This window comes from Schistocerca cancellata, chromosome 1 (assembly GCF_023864275.1).
Source record: "Schistocerca cancellata isolate TAMUIC-IGC-003103 chromosome 1, iqSchCanc2.1, whole genome shotgun sequence".
NCBI lineage: Eukaryota > Metazoa > Arthropoda > Insecta > Orthoptera > Acrididae > Schistocerca > Schistocerca cancellata.
In genome coordinates this window covers 1,199,172,824-1,199,177,883 of record NC_064626.1, presented here as the reverse complement: position 1 = coordinate 1,199,177,883, position 5,060 = coordinate 1,199,172,824, and the positions used below count along the sequence as shown (strand labels likewise).

The 5,060-nt window shown below is 44.4% G+C and overlaps 1 pseudogene; it reads left to right on the top strand.

Moving 5' to 3' along the window:
- The first annotated feature begins 295 nt into the window (after positions 1–295).
- On the top strand, positions 296–413 carry LOC126099615 (5S ribosomal RNA; annotated as a pseudogene).
- The last annotated feature ends 4,647 nt before the right edge of the window (positions 414–5,060 follow it).

The window sequence follows — 5,060 nt, the reverse complement described above, 5'->3', positions numbered from 1 at the left end:
TGTTTGGTTTGGGGATTTTGCTACCATTCTCATAACTCTCTCAACGTAACTTCACTGAATTTGATAAGGGTATCTTATTTTAAGTGATATCCTTTCTTGAATAAACATTATTCAGCATAATTCTCTGTCGTCATCAATTGAATACGTTAGAACAGAACCCTTGTTATTCAATTGTTCATTTAACTTTTATTTTTGTTTAACTTTTGTTTTCTGTGTATTTTATTAACTCGCTATACTAGCCAATGCATAGACTATTTGACTGTGGGATCATATCTACAGGCTATTATTTGCAGCAGCCAACGGCCTTGCCGCAGTGGTAACACTGGTTCTCGTCAGATCACCGAAGTTAGGCGCTGTCGGGCTGGTCTAGCACTTGGATGGGTGACCATCCGGTCTGCCGAGCGCTGTTGGCAAGCGGGGTGCCCTCAGCCCTTGTGACGCAAATTGAGGAGCTACATGATTGAGAAGTAGCGGCTCCGGTCTCGTAAACCTGACACACGGCCGGGAGAGCTGTGTGCTGACCACATGCCCCTCCATATCCGCATGCAGTGACGGCCATGCGCTGAGGATGACACGGCGTCCGGTCGGTATCTTTGGGCCTTCATGGTCTGTTCGGGAAGAGAGTTTTATTATTTGCAGCAAATTAGCTGTGGGGCATAAAGCAGACGTGCGCGGCTCGCCTCTGTGACTACATCGAGCTATACTTTTTAAACGGAGTCGTGCATAGCCCAAATGCCTAAAGTACGAGTAACGAGAGGTAAAGACGCAACTGTTTTGCTCGTATTGCAGGGAAGCAGCCTACTCACGCCGTATAAAATTCACATCAGTCTTTCCATTGTGTGCCAGCCAGTCCGCTGTAACTAGCTCTGACGTCATAAATGTTGCGCAATAACCTGAAACGTTTCTACGAGTATCATGTCAGCAGTAATACTAAATCAATATGTGTTGAATATCAGTTCAATAACTTTAACCATTTTCGAAATTTGGACGATTTTCTGTAAAAATCATTGGCGCAACAGAAAAGAGCTAGAAACTTAAAAAAATTATGTTTACATTCCTTTTGCATAATAATGTAGTAGAAACAGTATTCTGGACTCACAAATTAAAATTTTTGTTTAAATTCGTGATTTTCTGGTTTTTTCTTAGAAATTAAGGAAGCAAGATAGATTAAGTAGGCGAATAAATAAAGCTAGGATGTTTAAATTTAAGTAGAAGGGAGATCCGCTATAATCATAAAGATATGAGAAGTTTCAACTGAATAACTATAAAACTATAGCGATAGCGTATCTCCAAAGGGCAAGTTCAGAGCTCGTCTACTGCGTGTAGTGTAATTAAATTAATTCTCTCTCCCAAAATATTTGACTTAGCCACGTCAGACTTTTATTATGATTACTACTTACCTGTGTGCTGAATACACATTTAAATTGAGAGCTTCATCGGCCATCAGCAAAGGAAGCGATGATTTATTCAATAACTTAAAGTGGTGCATTACTAGCCCAGCGGCTAGTCGGGAGAGCCGATTTGATCAGGCGTTCCCTTAGCCGTCCGCACCGCGGCTTTATATATAAGAACGCTGCACGAGAGAAGAAGGCCCCAGTTCTCTCCAGACAATCTCCTAATTCCTCAGAGCTATAAGATGTAGCTATAAGTGTATTTCTCAGATGAAGTGGGCACTAGGAATTCTAATTACAGGCTTCACGTTTTGCTAATCACTTTCTGGTTGCCAATATTGTAGTTAGAGAGCCAGTGTTGAGAACAGCAAAAGACTGCATAAATAATAGGAACATTTTTATAACAATTAATTCCACCCGCCGCCCCACATATGGTTAATCGGCCGGGAAATGCATCTTTTCTACATAACATTCTACATATATAAACCAACATTAAATTCCACCCGCCGCCCCACAGTATGACATACTGTTTGGAACCAGTAACGGTTGGATACTGTCACAAAGCGCTATTCTGAGATTAAGAGGTTGGCACGGGAGAGGAGGGTGTGGTGGGCTACATCAAACCAGTTACAGGACTGAAGGAAAAATAAAGGCTTGTACTCTCATAAGATCCAGACGCACGTAGAAAACGGCGTCCTGGTTCAGGCTGCGTTCCTTACCAACAGTAAGGCACCGAGTACAGTATCGCACTACCGCTTTTTGAAGGAAATTCAGGTCTACCCAAAGCTCTTCCAGACGTCTGTTTAGATTCAGAACATCCTAACAAACGTCGGTCCCGACGCGAAGGGGCGACATCATCAGAAGTAAAAACCACAACGGAAGTATTGCAAAGAGAGTGATGTAGGCAATTATTGTAATAAATGATCTGGTGCATAATGCAAGAGGACTGTTGATTGTATTCGGTATGATACCATGTAACGGAAAGAAAAAGAATCTGCAGTAAAATTCGGAATGACCTTGAAAAATCGACGCTTATTGCGGGGATTGGCAACAGGCCCTCAACCTGAATGTAACGCCTTGCACATAAATTGGCGGAACTGTGCACCACTGTTCGATCATATTATCTTTGGTAAATCACTGCAATCTTAACGACAGTAAAATTTCTGGGATTATCCGTCCGGAGTGGCGTAAAGCTGAGCTGCCACACGTGACTTGTAGTAGGGAAAGCAGAGGCCAGTCTGACGGGAAGAATCAAAATTCCAGCGCTCACAGAGTCGTTTAAGCAGTCATTCTTCCCGCGTTCCATATGTGAACTGAACGGGAAAAAGACTTAATTGCTGGTGCAATGGGATCTACCTTCTGTCAAGCACTACACATTGGTTTGCGAGTATAGAAGTAGATGTACGACACTGGGAGATTCCTAACGAGCAGTGAAAGAAGTGGCCAACAAAATCGTCTCCCGACCGCTTCTTGAGTACTATTCGTCAGACAGGTGCCCTATCAGCTAGGGTTAGGAGAGGATATAGAGAAGTAAGAGTGAGAGCGTTACAGAGGCTATCATGAAATTTCAACGGTAAACGCTGAGAGAGTGTCGTTGCGCAACACGGAAATGATTTAGTCTTTAAATCCCAAGAGATTAAGTTCCAAGGAAAGTCTAACAGGCCGGCCGGTGTGGCCTAGCGTTTCTAGGCGCTTCAGGCTGGAACCGCGCGACCGCTACGGTCGCAGGTTCGAATCCTGCCTCGGGCACGGATTTGTCTGATGCCCTTAGGTTAGTCAGGTTTAAGTATTTCTAAGTTCTAGGGGACTGTGGACCTCAGGTGTTAAGTCCATACTACTCAGAGTCATCTGAACCATCTAGAGTCTCACATCTAATTTCTTCCCTTGACATAGATCTCACGGAATGACAGATTTTTTTCCCACTCACGATTCACGAATAGAAGAGTTTAGGGGGAAATGGTTGTGGGGGCGAAAGTGCTCTCCTCCACAAATCGCATGGTGGCTTCTGGACAATGTAGATGTAGATGAATGCTGTTATTCGAAGTAAAACCGCCAACTTCGATTAGGTAGACAGCTGGTTGTTACGTCGCCAACGACTTTGCCGCACTGGTAACACCGGTTCCAGTCAAAATACCGAAGTTAAGCATCGTCGGACTCGGCTAGCACTCGGATGGGTGACCGCCCGAGTCTGCTGAGTGCTTTTGCCAAGCGGGATGCACTCAGCTCTTGAGGCCGACTGACGAGGCACTTGTCTGGCAAGTAGTGACTCAAGTCACGGAAACTGACAACGGCCGGAAGATCAGTGTGCTCACCCATGTCCCTCCACATCAGCATCCACTGACGCCTTTGAGTTGAGGACGACACGGCGGCCGGCCAGAAACGTTGGGGTTTTCGAGACGTGTTCGGACGGATGGGAAAGTTTTATTTGTTGGGAACATGAGCACATTCGTGACCTGCAGTAGTTACTGAAGACTTCGCACTGCCTGAAACATTCTCTTCAGAGAACTGTATCGTTGTCTCAGAATGGCATAGCGCCATCTAACGTCGGCGTAATTTTCCCTGTGAGATATAATTGACGTTACTGACTTGGCAGAAAATCCTAAGAAATTTTGGTCTTATGTCAAAGCGGTAGGTGGATCAAAACAAAATGTCCAGACACTCTGTGACCAAAATGGTACTGAAACAGAGGATGACAGACTAAAGGCCGAAATACTAAATGTCTTTTTCCAAAGTTGTTTCACAGAGGAAGATTGCACTGTAGTTCCTTCTCTAGATTGTCGCACAGATGACAAAATGGTAAATATCGAAATAGACGACAGAGGGATAGAGAAACAATTAAAATCGCTCAAAAGAGGAAAGGCCTCTGGACCTGATGGGATACCAGTTCAATTTTACACAGAGTACGCGAAGGAACTTGCCCCCCTTCTTGCAGCGGTGTACCGTAGGTCTCTAGAAGAGCGTAGCGTTCCAAAGGATTGGAAAAGGGCACAGGTCATCCCCGTTTTCAAGAAGGGACGTCGAACAGATGTGCAGAACTATAGACCTATATCTCTAACGTCGATCAGTTGTAGAATTTTGGAACACGTATTGTGTTCGAGTATAATGACTTTTCTGGAGACTAGAAATCTACTCTGTAAGAATCAGCATGGGTTTCGAAAAAGACGGTCATCTGAAACCCAGCTCGCGCTATTCGTCCACGAGACTCAGAGGGCCATAGACACGGGTTCACAGGTAGATGCCGTGTTTCTTGACTTCCGCAAGGCGTTCGATACAGTTCCCCACAGTCGTTTATTGAACAAAGTAAGAGCATATGGACTATCAGACCAATTGTGTGATTGGATTGAGGAGTTTCTAGATAACAGGACGCAGCATGTTATTCTCAATGGAGAGAAGTCTTCCGAAGTAAGAGTGATTTCAGGTGTGCCGCAGGGGAGTGTCATAGGACCGTTGCTATTCACAATATACATAAATGACCTGGTGGATGACATCGGAAGTTCACTGAGGCTTTTTGCAGATGATGCTGTGGTGTATCGAGAGGTTGTAACAATGGAAAATTGTACTGAAATGCAGGAGGATCTGCAGCGAATTGACGCATGGTGCAGGGAATGGCAACTGAATCTCAATGTAGACAAGTGTAATGTGCTGCGAATACACAGAAAGACAGATCCT